The sequence below is a fragment of the Myxocyprinus asiaticus genome, chromosome 1 (genome assembly GCF_019703515.2).
Source record: "Myxocyprinus asiaticus isolate MX2 ecotype Aquarium Trade chromosome 1, UBuf_Myxa_2, whole genome shotgun sequence".
NCBI classification, from domain to species: domain Eukaryota; kingdom Metazoa; phylum Chordata; class Actinopteri; order Cypriniformes; family Catostomidae; genus Myxocyprinus; species Myxocyprinus asiaticus.
Window position 1 is genome coordinate 53,343,692 of NC_059344.1, and position 20,193 is coordinate 53,363,884.

General features: G+C 39.9%; 1 protein-coding gene across 1 annotated transcript in view; it reads right to left on the reverse strand.

Annotated features, from left to right (window-relative positions):
* Window positions 1-20,193, reverse strand: part of LOC127441252 (protein phosphatase 1 regulatory subunit 14B-like) — a 30,887-nt gene that overhangs the window by 2,825 nt on the left and 7,869 nt on the right. The window lies entirely within an intron of this gene.

A 20,193-nucleotide genomic window follows, 5' to 3' on the forward strand; every position in this document is an offset into this window, starting at 1 on the left:
CAACCTTCTGAGGAAAAAGTAACTAGGCAGAGACAATGGAAACACAGTGACGCTGGTTTATATGGGTGACACGGGAATGCTTATGTGTGAGTGGGAGGATGAGTAAATAATTTTGAGTTAAGACTGGGCATCTGTTTTAAAGACAGTTAGCCTATATACAGTATATATAGAGCAGTTCCTTGTTAAGTCACCACCAGGGTTAATGCAAGGTCAGTGTAATACTACCTCCTCACCACAAGAGGTATCTCTTGTGTCACATACACTCACTGCCTTCAGCACAACTCTTAGTTTTGTTTTTAGTTTTCGCACTTATCCATTTTTTTTTTGTACAGATATTCCAAGATGATTTCTCAGTTTCATTTAAACATGTCTCCATTTGCTTCACTTCCCACTCATCCATTCTAGAGGAATATTTGAATCTTGCAGTTTGAGCAATGTTAGTCTTGTAGAACACTAGTGTGGTGTTGATATTAGTGTCTCCTCGCTCTAGATTTCACACCAAGTTAAGCCTTCACAAAGGCAGGAAGGAGAAAACGAACTACTAAAATGATTCATCGGACTTTACACATACAGCCTGGCAAGTTCTAACCACACTATTTCACAGAAAATTTTTCAATTGCTTTCTTATGTGTCTGACAGAAAAAACAGGACAGAAAATGAGAACTTATGGCTTGAGGACATCAGTATGGCACTGACTGTTCACATAAATAACTTGGGACCAAACGATATGATAAGCATGTTTGTTTTGAGAAATACTGCCGTATTTGGCTATTTTTATCAGTCCAGCTCACATATATGGCCTTGGGTGACTGGCAAGGCACTGGACATGAAACAGATCTGTCTGCTTTCTTTCATTACTGTTGACCTGCATGTCAGATGTCTTTGTATTTATGTCCTTCATAACCAGCTTCCTCAAGGCCATGTCCACAGTAGTACGTTTTCATATGAAAACGCAATAAATTTGCTAAGTATTTTGAAAAACACTCTCCATCACCGCATTCTTTGGAAATCAGTGATGTTTGAAAACAGAAAACAGAGTTTTCAAACGAAAAAGGATTAGTGTGGGCGTGGCCTAAGAGTTCTAATTCAAATTTAAACCCATTTCTGTCTCTCTTTACGATCAGTCAATTCTGTACTTGACTAAAAATAGATCCTAGTCAGTTGTGGCTCCAAACCTCAATTATACACTGCTGTATTTTTCTCGTTTCGTCCCATTAGTCTGCCAATTCAGTTTCTTTCTATAAAGTTGTCTCTTTCAATACAGACTGGTATTCTTCTCTCCCCCCCTCCCCACAATCCTCCCCCTCTCAACTTGTCTCTCTATAAATGGCCTTTTTTTCCATGCTCACGTTCCCGCTATCCTTCTACAAACATTCACTCCCTTGGAGCCTTTTCCAAAACACACTTCACCCTCTTGCACTCACACACACAAACGAGACTTATGTACATGCACAAGCTCATTGTGGTTTTTATGCAGTGACTCATGTGCCATATTAAAATATAGTCTGTCTAGAGTAACAAGCAGTGGCACTTGAGCGTGGCACATTAAAACTGCTCAATGTTTCACAATGGAAAATCAAAAGAGTCCATGCAAAGAATCTATTTCTAGAATTGATGCTCTTGTTCATTCAAACGCTCTCTCTCTTTTTCTGCCACTTCATCTTTCACTGATCTTTTCCTCCCCCTTGGTTTGAGCTGCCCAGACCAGCTGTCATTGCACCTGCCTAACTGCCCCTTGCCCAAACAACACAAGCCCACACACACCCACACACCCACCCACACACCCACACACACACACACACACACACACACACACACCCACACACACACCCACACACACACCCACACACACCACACACACACCCACACACACCCACACACACCCACACACACACACCCACACACACCCACACACACACACAACCTTTCATTCAGGAACAGGCAGGCACACTGATACTGCCATGGCACTGTCACTTATGAATAGAACCTTTAATTGCTCTTTTAAATTGACAAACCTTCAGTTTGTGACTGAGCAGTGCATGTATGACTAAATTGTGTCTGTGTGTGTACACAAGGAAACGAATGAGCAGTAAAAACCACTTGAGTTGACTGTTAGGAACTGGAATGTGAGATAGTGTGAGTGTTAGTGTGTGAGTGAGCAGGTTTAAATGGTTTAAGAGGACTTTTTTTTAGGTTACAAACTGTTTTATTGAAAATGTAAAAATGCAGAAAGTTTTTTGTGAGGGTTAGGTTTAGGGGTAGGGTTAGGGTTAGGGTTAAGGGATAGAATCTATAGTTCGTACAGAATAAAAATCATTATGTCTATGGAGAGTCCTTATGAGGATAGCCGCACCAACGTGTGTGTGTGTGTGTACACTGAGACAAAGAATGCAAGGCACAACATGTGGGCACCATGAGTTACTAGTCACTCACAGAGACCACAGAGACAGTGAAAAAAAAGAGAAATTCAGTACTATATATAATTAAAAAGCCTCTCAAATGATTTTGAGACCTGATACCGATTACTGGTTATTTGCCATTTAGAAAGTGCTTTTATCCAAAGCAACTTGCAGTGAGACTTATTATAGGGTTTAAGTGCATTGCTCTTGAGCACAATGATTATGGGGAAACTTTCTAAACGATCCAGTTTATGAAACCTTTCACCCCTCATGGGGTTTGAACCACTGACCTTTGTATGGCCAACCTTAGAATCTAAATCACTATATACACAACAGCCTGAAAACTGGACTTGACAAAACTTTGTCGTATAATGTTGAGATGTGAAATTCAAATGAGTTTAAATTAGACCTCAGTTGCGTTTTCATAATCCTAAACCAAACAGTGCTGTCAGTAGCATACACACATGAGAATACAATATTATTCTAGCCACTTACAGGGGTATGGGTTCAGACAGTGACCAAGGCCACATAAATGCACAAGTCATTGACTGGACTCATCTGACTCACTTGAGTGTGAAGGAGTATGTGCGCTTTGTAGTCTTACAGGCAGAGCCAGACTTTTGACTATAAGCATAAAGTCAGAAACAATGCACCTTCTTTACGCCAAGAACCACCCAATTAGTCAGAAAGAAACCATCTGATTGACACGTAAAGCTACCAGTCAGTTCTTTTTGATCATTTTTAAATAAATGATACCACAGCATAAAAACTAAACTTTTCATGTAATTGCACAGCAGTCTATGCAATTGTTGTACTTCATGATGAATTTTATTAATTAATTGTTTTGTCCAAAAGTAACAAGTACCGATTATTTAACAGACATTCAGAAGTAGGGCTGGGTACGGATACAAATTTCCTGATTCGATTCCGATTCACAAGCTCTCCATTCGATTCAGATTAATTTGGATTTCAGTTTCATTTGGATTTCAGTTATAATGTCCATTTTGTTTTCATATGAAATAAGTTCTCTCTCATCTAATGATTTTAATTATGCAGGAGACCTTCTAATTTGGTGCATTACAAAAATAAATACATGTATAAGGGCTGGGAAATTTAACGCGTTAATTTCTGCGATTAATATTTTTTAACTCGTTAAAAGTTTTTTACGCAATTAATGCAGTATTTGTTTTTTTTTACTTCCTGGGCCTTAACGTGATACGAGAAAGGTGTCCAGAGTTGTTCCTGACAGGCTACTCAGCCTTACAGGCTCCGATTAGGGTGGGGGCGGGGTTAGGGCATCTTCTGCCTGCCAGGAACAAACCCAGGCACTTTTTTACAACTGGCGAAACTTCACCAATGTTTTTCCCCACTTTCTGTGGCTAACATTGCCATATATACATTTTCAGGAGGTACTCGCTTGACTAAACTGCATATCCACACACAGAAACTGATTATGTGAAGCAGTGCAAGCTTATTCATTGCACGTGATGTATGCCCCGGGCATAATAAACATAGGAGAGCATTTACTGTACAGAGAATGGAGACTTCATCCGCAAGCTGTTAAGTGATATGGGCAAGCTGCTGTATCTCTTCGCATTGCGCAAAAACTCTCACTGACTTTCATCTGAACCTGTTTCAAAAGCAGTATCGCTTGAGTAAGACCCAGCGTGTGCGCGATAGAGACTGAGAAGGACATGGCCGTTCAGCAAGCTGCAGACAGGTACACTTGTACGTAGACATTTAACAAATTATCAAAGTTTTGAGATTTTAAATTCAGCAAATTAAGTTTCAGCATTCAATATGTTTTATATCTGTATGTATAGTGTCTAATAACGAATTGGCAATGTACACTTTAGTGTCTCTTGCCAATAAAGTTTGAAATGTATTGAATTTGCCCATTTGATCCTATTATTAAAAAAAGTCCACTGGAAAATGCCAGCAGATTTTGCCCAAATTGTAATGTCCACTGATTTTATGGCATGTATACATATACTTGTACCAAAGATTAATATATGATTATATTTTTCTTGCAAGTTCTTTGAGACAGAGTATAAAGTGATTTATTTATATATATGGTATATTAATTTTAATGTTTGTTGTAATGCATCATGAACCATAATTTAATTGCGATTAATCACAGCAACAAAAAATTGTGATTAGTTAAAAATATTTAATGGATTCGCAGCCCTAATATATATATTATCCATACTACAATATTTACAGTGATCTGTAGAACAAGTGCTAAAACGGTACTGTCTCTTTAAGAATAGTGGCAGTTCAGCGAGCACCTCACAGAAGTGTTTTGGTTAAGCGGATATTAACGAGAGTGGACTTGCATGGCTTCTTCATCACATCCATATTATGTGTGATTGGAAATCATGTTTCTTTTAACTTTTTGATCAACAACTGACTGTAAAGAACAGAAAGGGCAGTGAAGGACACATTATTTAATGCAATAATTGATTGCATGTAACTCGTCTTTGGACACACATAACATGTAACAAGTCAAACCAAACTTTTACCCTCAACACACAGTGAAAGGATATCGGTGCTGAACTTCTTTATACTAATCAATCGACAAGCGATTGAAATCTGAAAATGTACCACCTAGTGGTAAATTGCAGACATTTTTGTTGCATGCAATATGCAATTGGTCGCATATGCAAGTGATTTACTCACACTGAAGAGGGTTGCATGTAAAGTAAAAGATCGATCTTGGGATATTAAAAATCAATATCAAGATCGTTCAAATGAAGATCGTGATTAATCGGAAAATCTATATTTTTACCCAGTCCTACTCATGAAAATCAAGTTTACTTGCTATGAACTGCCTCAGACAAAACAAATCTTTTTCACAAATCTTGCAAACTTTGGCAAATCCAATGATTAGTTACTCCTCAAAAGTGCTCATTGTAGCAGTCTAGTGTTGTCAACACAAGTTTGTTCCCAGGCAGGCTGATGAAAACCTGTGCACCCCGACTGCTGGAAGTTCGTAGAAGCTCTTGCCATTTGTGTGTGCAATATGCAGTCAGTGAACAAACTGAGTGGTTTGTGGGTGTAAAAAATGGTCCTGTGACTAGTGCTATGTGTCTGAGCGAGTCAATGTTCAGGTGTGTTAGTTTGCCTTAGTAAGGGAGGACATGTCTTCCCTGGATTTCTGGATGACTGCATTAATGTCTGGTCTGGTAATGTGTGTGTCAGTGTGTTAATGCAAGTGAGCGTGACCTTTATAATACACCATATGTGCCAGACATATCTATAACTCAAAAAGCCTTTAGTTCCATGCAACCTTTCCCAAAACAATACCAACTGAATTAGTTAGACTATAACATTTCCAAAGCACAGTATAGATGCAGTAATCTAATACTATAGCAGTGTGAATGTTGTTTGAGTTCATGCAGCCTTTAAGCTTCACATAATAAATGGGAAGGACAGAGATTGACGTCATGTTATCAAGGGCAAAACATCATTCAACAGCCTGCAATCACAGAGAGATTTACACCTCATTTATCTCAAAGATGATGAAACAAATCCCAATTATGCTTAGTTCATTGTCTGGGTAAACAAAACTTCTATTCAATTTTAACTAAATACAAAAGTTGTTGATGAGGCTGATTTCAGTGTGTTTTAGGTTTAGGTAAGGTTCCCATAAAGTGTCTCTTCTCTAAAAGCACATGTTGTTCAGTGCTCCTTATGGTCTGCTGCATGTGCATATTTGCTCAGCACTGACAGAGTAATTTATGTCTGATATCTGATCACATATTTAAGTGCCAGCACTTCTACCTGTGGCTGATAGCTGGGGGGGTTCTGCATGGGTTAATCTCTGATGCTAAGATAAGATCAAGGAAAGAAATAGAAAAGAGATGAGGATGACAGAGAAGAGAGGGAACAGAGACAGGACAGGAAGAAGGAAATGAGCAGATAACAGGCATTGGGTGTCAAAAATTCCAACCACTTGAAGTCATTTATCAATAGATCTAAGAGCCTTAACACCCACATACTCTCTCAGTCTCTATCGCTCTCACTCTCTTATGGTTACAAGGCTTAAGCCCCATTCATGCCAGCAACTTGCAGCAACTAACGCCCTGTTTAAATAACCCCCACTTATACCTGTCTTTAGCATTGTCCCATTTCAAACGGATCATCCCAAAACACATCTTAATACCAGGTGTAAAAGGGGCTTAAGCAACCGGAACTCATTTTCAAGGAGAACTGACAACTTCCTGGGACATGAGTGATAGCAACAATTAGGACTAGACAAAGCGACAAAATTTCACATTATGCAAATAAATAGCAACGAGGTGCATCTACTGCCGATGGGAGTAAAGACAGTGGAGCACATGCAATCCACCTTCTGTCAGCAACTGTCGAGTGTCAGGTGTCAAGATGGAGAAGTTAATCCTTTCATTGACCATTTTCACAATTTTATATGATATTTCTCTAAAAATTATGCATACAGTATATATAAAAAAAAAAAAAATCTGTGTGTGTGCCTGCTTTCAGTGCAGATAGATGGCTGCAATGGCAGACATTGATTCTCGTTTAACTTCGATTTGATGCGTTATACACTAGTGCAATGTATATTCAAAATTTTTCCCTCCAGAATATTTTAGCAAATTAAAAAATTATTTGATGTCAACATAAAACACCCTCTTAATGGAACTGACCTTCATAAACTTTACTAGGACAACCAGAATTAGGAATGCCTATAGCAACAAAGTGAACGGGGCTTTAGGCTTGTGCAGCCAACACCATGAATAGTTGCTTAATATTAGGGGGCAAATTACGTATGAGCCCAAGGGTGTGCTGATTCAACAGCTCTCATCATTGCAAAACAACAAGCAACCTAACTGGTAGAATAATTCATGTATTTCCAACTTCAGATACTTTTATCTGTTGGTGAATCCCACATCCTGTGTGCTTAGAGCAATAAGCAAAAAATGGTTAATTTCATGATGGTGAGTAATTATGTTTTTAAAAAACTCACAGGAAATGTTTGGGCACTTGGATGTCCTGATGACTTGCTGATTATGAGTAGGCCTATGTGAGTAAATGCATGAGTAGAAAAGACATTTCAGGCAAATTGTTAGGAAAGGCACAACGTCGGTAACTGAGAACAGAGATGTGATGGTGAACATAGCTGATGTCTTAGCTGTCTGAAACAAAAGGAACAGGACACAGCTGACTCTCTTGAAGAGCATAGATGCATAGGAAGAGTTGGCTAATCTGAAGCTAGGAAACATTTGTCTTGACAGATGCAGGAAGTTTAACACAGAACAGGTCTTGCATAACAAACATGGAGAGATGCTGGGGGAGGGAAAGATAAAACTAGTGAAATAAAAGCTAAAGATTATAACATTGTCAGTGTTAAAATACTCTCTCCTATCCCAGGATAATATGCAGAGACAACTATAGGTAAGCCATTCGAAAGTTAATTTTCTCAAAAGCTATGGACACTGTGTCTCTGTGGCGCTTATTGTTTTGAGAGGCCCGTTTAGCCTTACACAACTTTGACTTGACCAATGGTGTGAGTTTGGGGTGGGACTATCTGTTAGTTCCATCGATGTCAGACAGGGGATGTATTTGTAAAGCTGTTTTAAAACAATAGTTTTTATAGTTTTAGCAATTCCGTTCTGTGGCGCAGAAATCACACACTTTGGCTTTAACATTTAGGCATTGAGCCATAAATCGGAATTTTAAAATGTTCTAATTGGAATTTTTTTCAATTTTATTTATTTTTTTTTATCTCAAAGCTCTCGGTGGGGCGTGTGGTGAGTTGTGCGTAGATGCCGCTGAGAATAGCATGATGCCTCCACACACACAAGGTCTCCGCGGTAATGCGCTCAACAAGCCACGTGATAAGATGCGCGGATTGACGGTCTCAGACGCGGTGGCAACTAAAGTCACTAAGCCACCATGAGGACTTAGAGCGCATTGGGAATTGGGCATTCCAAATTGGGGAGAAAAGGGGAGAAAATGTTTTTTGCCTTTCAGTTTGAGGCCATCTATATTATGGAGTACTCTTAAAAATTCACAAAACTAACTGTAGTTTACAGTATACAGTCTTTCTCTTCCAGGAAAATAGACCAAAAAATAATGAAGACTCATAATTGTTTTTTTCCTCCCCAGTTCCCAATGCGCTCTAAGTCCTCATGGTGGTGTAGTGGCTTACCTCAATTAGGGTGGAAAAGGATGAATCTCAGTTGCCTCCGCATCTAAGATGTCAATCTGCACATCTTATCATGTGGCTTGTTGAGTGAGTTTCCGCGGAGACATAGCATGCATGTAGGTTTCACGCTATTCTCCGCGGCATCCACGCACAACTCACCACACGCGCCACTGAGAGCGAGAACCACACATTATAGCGACTACGAGGAGGTTACCCCATGTGACTCTACCCTCCCTAGCAACCGGGCCAATTTGGTTGCTTAGGAGACCTAGCTGGAGTCACTCAGCACGCCCTGGATTCGAACTCGCGACTCCAGGGGTGGTAGTCAGTGTCAATACTCGCTGAGCTACCCAAGCCCCCCAGTGAAGACTCATCTTGAATGAAGTGGAATGACAACGTCCGCTCCCTAAATTTTAAATACCAACTGCTTCTGATAAACAACAGCATCATACTTCATCTGTGTCGTAGGTTGCACTACAGCTTATATTACCCTTTCCAAACCATCAGTTAAAAAGGAAGTGATAGGAGTTTATTCATTTAAAAAAAAGTGTCTTCATTGCTTTCGCCCATGGTACAAAACCTTCAGTAGGGTCTGGGTACTGATCCAGATTTCCTGATTCGATACAATTCTGAATGTGATTCACAAGCTCTCGATTACATAAGATTCCGATTTCGATTCAATATCGATATTGATTCATAGCATATATTAGATTTTGTTACATGTTTATTGTAAGTATTTACATTGATTTGTTGAACACTTGCTAAAAAACGGTATTGTCTACTGTGCTATTCGTGATTAGAATTAAATGTTAATATTTTTTCAAGAACTGACTGTAAAGAATAGAAAGGGTTTTAAAAGAGACATTATTCAATGACAAAACTTTTACTCTCAACTAGGGCTGCAACTAACGATTACTTGGATAACTGATTAATCTAACAATTATTAGAAAGATTATTCGACTATTCGTCGATTACTGCATCGATTAATCATTAGCTCTTAACCGATTATTCAGCTTGTGCCCCGACATAAAAGGTTGTATTAAACATGCTTACTAACAATAGAGGACAAAATTATCTTTTAAAAATACCTCTAAATGACATTCACAGAATTAAAGGGAAAAAATACTTTTTATTAAGTTTAATTCAGTAAAGAAATTCACTGCACAAAAATCCTATTGTTATCACATTTTTATCTTGTTTTACATTTAAAATAGTCTAAAAATCCTTAAAACAAGATACATTTACTTGAGAAGCAACATATAACATATTTAGACTTCCTTTAAGAGAATGTCTCTGTAGTGCAGAGGAGGGCGGGGCCGGGCCGGAATGACGCACGCCCAGACCCCAATCAGCCTGATGAGGCGAGCGAGGGATAAAGGCGACCGGAGATGGCAGTTAGAGAGAGAGAGAGAGAACTACAGGCAGCTGCCCTGTATGTGTTTTTGTTTAAGTTTATCATTAAACTTTATTTATATTGTCAAGCCGGTTCTCGCTGCCTCCTTTCCCTTATAACCCCTTTACATTGGTGCCGAAACCTGGGAGGGAGGAAGGATACTCGTCGTAGAGTCCTTGACACTGCCATCCGCCGAGGGACGGAGTAGCCAGACCGCCCGGACATGGGGAACGGCCGCTACCCGTGAGGCGAGGAGAGACTGGACTCCCCGATCACCTGGAGCAATGAAGCCACTGCCAGGTGCTGAGGAGTGCCCTGCCGGCCGCCAGAAATGCAGAAGGGTCGAGGGAAGACCGCCATCCCTGAGGGGAGGAGGGAATCGACTCCCCGACCACCTGGAGCGGTAGGGCCGCTGCCAGGGGTGGAGGAGTGTCACCACGGGCCACCAGAAACGCGGAGGGGCATTCTGTCCACTGGGGGTTGGAGGTTTGACTCTGGTCCGCCCGGGGAGAAGCGGCTGTCGTCCGCCTGAGAGGGTGGAGGAGTGATCGAGGACCACGGAATGGCGCATCAGAGAACCGGTGAGTGAGTTTCTTTTTTCTCTCTCTCCTCTCTCTCTCTCTCTCTCTCTCTCTCTTGCTGTCGCTCCATGTTGGCCTTTCCCTCGCCTATTTTTTTTTTGTTGTTGTTGATGTTTTCCCCTCCTGTCTCCTCCCAGGTTGAAGAAGCCGGCAGGTGGGGCGCAAGGCACGCCCCCCCCCCATGCCGGGGGCTCCCTGGTCTGAGGCAATGCAGGGAGGAGTGTAGCGCGGAGGAGGGCGGGGCCGGGCTGGAATAACACACGCCAGGACCCCAATCAGCCTGATGAGGCAAGCGAGGGATAAAGGCGATCGGAGATAGCAGTTAAAGAGAGAGAGAGAGAACTACAGGCAGCTGTCCTGTATGTGTTTATGTTTGTGTGTTTTTGTTTAAGTTTATCATTAAACTTTATTTATATTGTCAAGCCGGTTCTCGCCTCCTCCTTTCCCTTATAACCCCTTTACAGTCTCTTAAATAAAAGTGTATTTTGTATATAAGTGTATTTTTTCACTTGGTTATACTTCTGCGAGTGCAGTAAAGACAAAAATTATAAATATTCAAGATCTATTCTGTAAAACCAAGTCTAAATATCTTATATGCTGCTTCTCAGGTGAATGCATCTATTTTTAAAGGATTTTTAGATATTTTAAAATATTTGTATTTTTTATATTATATTCAACATTCTCAGATAACAATTTTTTCTTCTGCAGTATAGTTGCTAAAGAAAATGTACGTTGTTTTAAAGGAGTTTTAAATATTTATATTGGAAAACAAGCCAAAACAAAAAAAATCAAAAATGTATATTGTTGCAGTGTATAATGGGGCGAAGACTACCCTCTCTCACTTTTTTCACTTCAATCCATCTTTAACTCAAAAAAATAAACTCTCTTATTAATAAAGCTGTGTATTGCCAATGTTCTTCACGATAAGAAATGCACAGTGACGCATATATTATGATTCAATAAGTCGCGAGCCATCACGTTATAATCTAGCTGCAGCAAGCTCATGTGCTCGAGGGACGAGCATCCCCACGAAAGAGTGTGCATCAGCCGGGTGCAGTTTCAATCTCTCCCCCTTAGATCGGGACACTTCGTGCAACTCATAGAAGAGGCGCTGACCACACAGAGAAATGATCAGCATCTGTATTTGAACTTTGATGAAGCTATAACGCATTAAATATAATTGCATTTAAGATGTAACGCAGGGGTGTTGCCTTTAAAGAGCTCCCGCTCCACTTATTCCACAACGAGTGTGCTTCTGTATTTACTTTTGTATTTTTGCATTATAATTCCCTCATACTTTGCGATCTACATCACCTGAAGCTATTTGGAAGATTTGGAGTGCATCTGTGAGCTGTGTAATTCTTTGTCTCTTCAGTCAGGCGCGAACTGCAGTGCTGCTCTCGTGCGTCATCGTTAGTTTACTTTGTCAAATTTTTATTTGTCGACATTGTCGATAACGTCGACCAAACGTTTCAGCCCTACTCTCAACACACAGTGAAAGGATCTCGCTGCTGAATAATTCACCAGTATACTACACAATCACTTACCAGCCAGTTGCTAATCACTGACATTTTTAGTCACATAGCGAGAAATTTGGTTGCAAATGCAAGTGTTTTCCTCACAATGTAGTGAAGGGTTGCGCATAGAGTTAAAGATTGATCTTGAGATTTAAGAATCGATATCGAGAAAATTTATATTTCTACCCAGTCCTATATTTATATTTCTACTGTCCAACCCTAGCTTCCACTTTAAATAGGAAATACGTCAACACAGGAAAGAAAACTAAACTTTGCAAACATTTTCATAGGAGTCTCTATTAGGGGTGTAACGGTTCAATCATCTCATGATTCGGTTCATGAAACTGAGCTCATGGTTCGGTTCAGTTTACGATTCTTTAAACTAAGCCTGAATAAAGAAAAAATTTGATTGAAAGTTTTATTATAAGTTTACTATTATTATTACTTTAAAGACATATGCAAAACATTTAAAATTTAGCACTTTTATTAAAAGTGCTATATGATCCATCAGAGATGTACTGGGTTTAAAAATCAGCCTAGAGCAGGGCAAAGGTGACACCAAATGGAAATATTAGCTAATAATTAGCTTTGCTGAAAATATGGAATAATGTTACACACATATGCTGCTTACACACGGTCACTGATTACATACATTTAAAATATTTCAAAATAAAGCTGTATTTTTCTAAAATAATATCGTCTATAATTACATCTAAATATTATTTTCAAAAATACATATTTCATGGAAGTGCATGCTTATCCAGTTAAATAATGTCCCTACTTAAAACCCTACTGAAATGACATTTGACATTGCATAGCATTATAATACACATTCAGAATAATATTTAGTAGATTAAAATGGCACTATCATAAAACCTCTGTAAACTTTAATTTTCTCTCGTGCGGTCAGAACAGATCACTAAGAGAAGCATCCTAATTTGCCAAAAATCTTTTGTCCTAACTTTAGGACAGCCCCACTGGCGTCCTAACTGAAAACTTATTTGACAGCCAATGGTTAGTCACATTACAATACTAAACTCAGCAAAAAAGAAACGTCCCATTTTCAGGACACTATATTTTAAAGATAATTTTGTAAAAATCCAAATAAATTTACAGATCTTTATTGTAAAGGGTTTAAACAATGTTTTCCATGCTTGTTCAATGAACCATAAACAATTAATGAACATGCACCTGTGGAATATTCGTTAAGACACTAATAGCTTACAGATGGTAGGCAATTAAGGTCACAGTTATAAAAACTTAAGACACTAAAGAGACCTTTCTGCTGACTCTGAAAAACACCAAAGAAAGATGCCCAGGGTCCCTGCTCATCTGCGTGAACATGCCTTAGGCATGCTGCATGGAGGCATGAGGACTACAGATGTGGCCAGGGCAATAAATTGCAATGTCCGTACTGTGAGACGCCTAAGACAGTGCTACAGGGAGACAGGAAGGACAGCTGATCATCCTCGCAGTGGCAGACCATGTGTAACAACACCTGCACAGGATCGGTACATCCGAATATCACACCTGCGGGACAGGTACAGGATGGCAACAACAACTGTCCGAGATACACCAGGAATGCACAATCCCTCCATCAGTGCTCAGAATGTCTGCAATAGGCTGAGAGAGGCTGGACTGAGGGCTTGTAGGCCTGTTGTAAGGCTGGTCCTTACCAGACATCACCGGCAACAATGTCGCCTATGGGCACAAACCCGCCTTTGCTGGACCAGACAGGACTGGCAAAAAGTGCTCTTCACTGACGAGTCGTGGTTTTGACTCACCAGGGGTGATGGTCGGACTTGCGTTTATCATTGAAGGAATGAGCGTTACACCGAGGCCTGTACTCTGGAGCGGGATCGATTTGGAGGTGGAGGGTCTGTCATGGTCTGGGGTGGTGTGTCACAGCATCATCGGACTGAGCTTGTTGTCATTGCAGGTAATCTCAACGCTGTGCGTTACAGGGAAGACATCCTCCTCCCTCATGTGGTACCCTCCCTGCAGGCTCATCCTGACATGACCCTCCAGCATGACAATGCCACCAGCCATACTGTTCATTCTGTGCATGATTTCTTTCAAGACAGGAATGTCAGTGTTCTGCCATGGCCAGTGAAGAGCCTGGATCTAAATCCCATTGAGCACGTCTGGGACCTGTTGGATTGGAGGGTGAGGGCTAGGGCCAATCCCCCCAGAAATGTCCGGGAACTTGCAAGTGCCTTGGTGGAAGAGTGGGGTAACATCTCAAAGCAAGAACTGGCAAATCTGGTGCAGTCCATGAGGAGATGCACTGCAGTACTTAATGCAGCTGGTGGCCACACCAGATGCTGACTGTTACTTTTGATTATGACCCCCCCCCCCCCTTTTTTTTGTTCAGGGACACATTATTCCATTTCTGTTAGTCACATGTCTGTGAAACTTTTTACACTTCAAATTTACACTTCAGTGTATGTCTTAGTTGTTGAATCTATTTATGTTCATACAAATATTTACACAAGTTAAGTTTGCTGAAAGTTTATGAAAGATAACTACACTGTCCGAGAATAGCGATACATTTATTAGCGATACAAAACGCAGAAAAGCGATGTTTGATGATGGAAACACTTTTGGAAGACACAGATGATGTGCTGAACTTTGATGACAAAACACTCTAATTACACACTCCCACAAAACATGATAATGCAGTTATCAAAAACTTTATTTCTGCATCCTTGAAATTAAAAGCACATCGATTTTGATTCTCCGTTTTCGTCTAATGTTTAATTCACAGCAGCCATTTGTGTGTCATTGGTTGCTTGGTAACAGACATGACATTTGATTATCGAACTCAATGGAGAGATTTAGGACTTCCTAATTAAAGATAAGATATGATTTTGTAAGATAAGATAAGAATCCTAAATCAAGATCAAGAAGTTTTCTGTAATATCCGCTCCCAGATCCCTCCCGGCTAAAAAGGCGCTTCTCTCTCCTGCTCAATGTATTACATTTGCTTACATGGTTTCTCTCTGAGTTCTCGCAGATTCAGCTAGTAATCGTCATTTTAGAGCTTCTTGTGTGCATTGAAGCAATTTCCATGTGTATGCCTGTGTTACATAGGTGTAGGGCATCACACATATTTGATTCAGATGCTTGTAAAATAATGAAAAAACAAACAAACAAAAACCGTCCAATCTCCACGATGCGTATTACCACATTTCTGAACCGCAGTGTATCGTGCCACGTTACACCCCTAGTCTCTACTATAATACTAGAGCACATAGTATTGTAAAATCCAACTGAATCCTCTTTAACTAAAATGGGGGATGAGATGTACATTCAAGCACACAACCACATCAAAACACAGCATAGGCTCCTCTTTGTTAGAACTTCAGAAAAAGTTCTAAATCACTCACTATCCACTCTTACTGGTCACTATAACACTTCATATCATCTATAAGCATCTATCTTCATGTACACACAGACAGTGCTTTATTATTGATTTTTGTCCCCCTCAGTGCTGGCTGCAGACAGATAAGACAGCAGTGGTGGTGACAGAGTTAGGAGAGGGGGACCAGGGACACATGCTGCCCCAGGAGAGAGTCCTCTGACTGGGTTGAAGTGGGCCAATGAGGGGTGGGGGTGTATCACCACATACCCACTGTCTCTCATCACACACACAAGCTTATCAGCTGTCAGCACACTGAAGAATAACAAACAACACACACACATACACACACACACACACACACACACACACACACACAGTGAGGGACTGTTTCCCCCCATTAAACATCAGCAAGGGTGTGTGTGAGAGAAAGGTTTAGATCTTGTTTTGATTGGCTTAAACTGAAAATCTGTTTTAACTTGCAACTTTAGTAGCAAATCCCATGTCCACAGTGAGTAAGTGTATGCTTCGTAAAAGAGACCAGATCATATGGGAGCTGTTCCCATAGAGACAGCTGATCATAACACGCACATGTGTGCTTAAATACACAATCGTCAGGTCACTACATGGTTAACCTCCAACTTCCTCCTTGACAAACAGTGTAAAAACTAAGGGAGTAAGAATGTGAGACAAGGCGAGTCACAAACAGCCTTTAAAAGGAATTAATCCAGAACAACCTGAATAACCTTTGTCTGCACTGACAAAGAAAACTGTAATGTTGGAAGAACTGTAGTGATTGGATGGACTGTTAGAACAGAGTTGGTAACAAGCAGTAAGGCCTAATTAAGATAAGTGATATTGACTTCCCACAATTAAATGTTCTACAGTCAGTCTGCAAGCTTAATAGACTAGCAAACCCCACTATTGTCAGTGATTTAAGATAAAGGCAGAGTAATATATTTAGGTTCAAGCTGAATTCATCTGAAGAGAAGCCCTAAGTGCGGAAATCAATTTTTAGGATGTGTGCATACTAAAGTAAATTCCTGTTTATTTTGCATCGTAATGCAGGGTTAATATGCAACATCCTTGTTTATAACAAAATGTATACATATATATTTCCTAATATTATGCATTTTCTAGAATTATGCACATATTTTAAAGGGGACATTTGATCTTTGATCTTTTGAGATAAAAAAAGTTATACTGTATGTAGTAAAAAAACATGCTGTTACTTTGAGAATTTCCTGCCCAGTCCAAAAAGACTTGTTTATTAAAACTACTGCTAAGTAGCAAAAACAACTTATTCTGAAATCCTTGAATTTCTGATGTTGAAATCTGAAACCCTGACCATATGCACTTAAGGATTTTGCAGAAAGCGACATTCTGAAACGTCATGTAAACGAGAACGCTGTTTAAGGGATTAAGAGAAAGTGGTTTAACACCGAGGTGGCTTATGTGGCCATGCAAACGCATAAGCGGTGTTCTTACAGGTTTCTGAAGAGTGCGCATGTGCCTGGAACAGACCGGATAACTAACGTCATAGGATGGAGCCATACACCAAATCAGCAAGTCAACATTTGAAGAAAAATATCTTAGCTCAGAAGGTCCTTAAAATGCAAGTGAATGGAGATTTCTCTTTTGACGCTCCAAAAATCACAGACAGTCAGAATAAACGTCATCCATACAACACCAGCTGTTAATTTAATGTCTTCTAAAGTCACACGATCGCTTTTGGTTTAACAAACATAAATATTTAAGTACTTTTTTTTTTACTCTAAATTCTTCAAAAGAGAAATCTCCATTCACTTGCATTTTAAGGACCTTCTGAGCTAAGATATTATTCTATTTTTCTTCAAATGTGTTCTGGTGAAGAAAGAAAGTCTTACATAAATTTTAGAGTAAATTTTTCATTTTTGGGTGAACCATCCCTTTAAGCAGCTTTCTCGCAATAAACAGCTTTTTTCCATGTAAACAAGCTCACAAACATATAACTGTCCCCATTTACATGTCACCAATGTCTCTGCAGTGTCTAGTGAAGAGGAAGTAGGATAGATAGATCCTATTATTTAAGGGGCATATTTCAGTACAGATTGTTTTGTGAACCTGTCATAATATAATGCAGGCTTCGGAAAGAGGTTGTTTTTAAAGAATGGGGAAGTAAACCTGCAGTTCACATCAACATACAAAGAGGGCATTTACACTGAAATTTTAAAGGCATCAAAAACGGCCCGTTTAAGTGGGTGGAAACTGGTAAACTAAATGATAAATTAACTATTTTTGGTGCTAAACTTTATAATTATAAGGGGAGAAAACTGTATTTAAAAAAGAATTTGCATTTACATTATAAAAATGGATTATGATATAAGGTTAAGAGTAGGTTCCCTATTTATAAATCATATTTATTTGAAAGCTTCAAGAGTACATGCAAAACGCTCCACCAAAGCAGTACTGTCTAGACAAAAAAACTAAATCTACCTCTGATAAATATATATGCACACTCAGTCAATACCATACAAATCTGCAGTTGTGTCTTTAATCAAAACCAGGTATAAAGAAGAGATGTGACACCAATGCCAGGCTTAAGCACTAAACTGATTTGTGTTATGAGATGGCCAGGCATAACAAAACATAATGGGTATCTGAGAAATAATTCAATCAATGCACTATCAGAGGTGTTCCGGCTGTATGTCCTCTAGTCTTTCAAAGCCTGGCTCTGGGAGTCATTCTTTCTTAACACAGGACATGTTGAAGGGGGGAGAGACAAAGCAGAGGTGACAAAGAGAAACGCTAGCAGGATCATCCCAGAGTCAGACACACGCACTCACTCGTGCGCTCTCTCTCTCTCTCTCTCTCTCTCTCTCGTCTGCCATTACTGGAGCGGAATAAACAGACAAGCATTCATCATATTCCCTAGATTAGAGCACTTTAGGATATTCATTCTGGCTGCCCGTAAGTGTGTGTATACGTGTTTCTATTTGAACTTTACATACAATTCTAATTCACTCAGAGTCTAAATTACACAAAATCCCACCAATCCATCAAGTACTTTCAAAACCAGGCACTCTCATTTCACAAGGGTCTTTAATAAAAGGGAGTATGACTCAAAAAAGTAATTGTTCACTTTTCTTTTAATCCATCCTGAACACCAAGCTAGAAATCTAAGAGGGAAGTGGGAAATCACTACTGTTCTCCTCTGCTCTAGTTTCTGTAATTACAGGTTTTCTAGCAGTAATTACCACAAAGCCCTTAATGAAAGTGTTTCACAGTCATTAAAGGATGGAAGCGTATATACTGCAGTGACTACATCCATTGACCTATGGCTGGTGATGTCACAGGTGAAGCCCAGGCTCTGCAGATGTGTTTTTAATTGATGTGATTGGTCTAAATAGATTTGGGAGAGGAAGTAAGTAGAACTTTTGGAGAAAGTCTGACATAATTATGTCAATTAAATAATAGAAGTTGTGTACTTCACTTTACACACTGTTAATCAGGGTTAAAATTGGTGTGAACCACCTTTCAAAATTATCCCAGGGTTAAAAGTGGCCTTCATCCAGGGTTTAAAAAGATGTTGGCCCAGGGTTAAGTGTAGTGTAAAAAGCCTATACGACATACCATTAGGAGGCCCTACACAAGAGCTACAGACAGGCAATGACACACACATACTGTAGATAAACTTACATTTAGTACCAGTCCTCTATGCCCATTCCAGTTTTCTTACACACATATTCATGCCACATGTACAATCATAAACTCATAAGAAAGCACAGACACTAGCAAAAGGTACCATGTCTATCTGTAAACATATTTCCCCTTAAAAGTACACTATTGTACAGTATTTTTTAGCAGCACTTGTCCTTAGTCTACAGTATACGGTAACTTTCAGAAGCAACACAAAATGCCTTAACTGGATTATAAACAAGCTAAAGAGCCAGAGAGTCTGTCTGTTGTAGAAGGACTGCTGACTGACAGACAGTTTCTTTACAAGGTTTTTAATATTGCTGACTGATTCTGAGACCAGAACTGGAAGACTTTGGCGCATGTTGAGATCAGTCGGTCTCTCTCTAATTGGTTACCATTTAAAATATTCTCTATTTGAGAATAGAACATTAAAAAATTTGTATTGTTTATGGCACTCAAGATGCTTTTCCTGAAGTCACTTGAAGCTCTGTGTGTTGATCACTACAAAGACAAAGGCTGTCCAAATTTGCAGTAAGTGTGGCTGTTTATTTCTGCATGTAAAGGCCCTTGCACATTTCTTACAAAATTGAAGAATGAAAGGATGGTCATTTAAAACAAAATATTGCCAAAACAATGTTGTTTTTGAGTTTTTTTGTTAGTTTTTTTTTTTTTGGGGGGGGGGGGGGGGGGGGGTTCTATCCCCTTTTCTCCCAATTCCCACTACTTAGTAGGTCCTCGTGGTGGTGCGGTTACTCACCTCAATCCGGGTGGCGGAGGACAAGTCTCAGTGGCCTCCGCTTGTGAGAAAGTCAATCCGTGCACCTCATCACGTGGCTCATTGTGCATGACACCGCGGAGACTCCGCATGTGGAGGCTCATGCTACTCACCGCGATCCACGCACAACTTACCACATGCCCCATTGAGAGCGAGAACCACTAATCGCGATGTGACTCTACCCTCCCTAGCAACCGGGCCAGTTTGGTTGCTTAGGAGACCTGGCTGGAGTCACTCAGCACACCATGGATTCGAACTCATGACTTCAGGGTTGGTAGTCAGCGTCAATACTCGCTGAGCTAACCAGGCCCCCCCTTTGA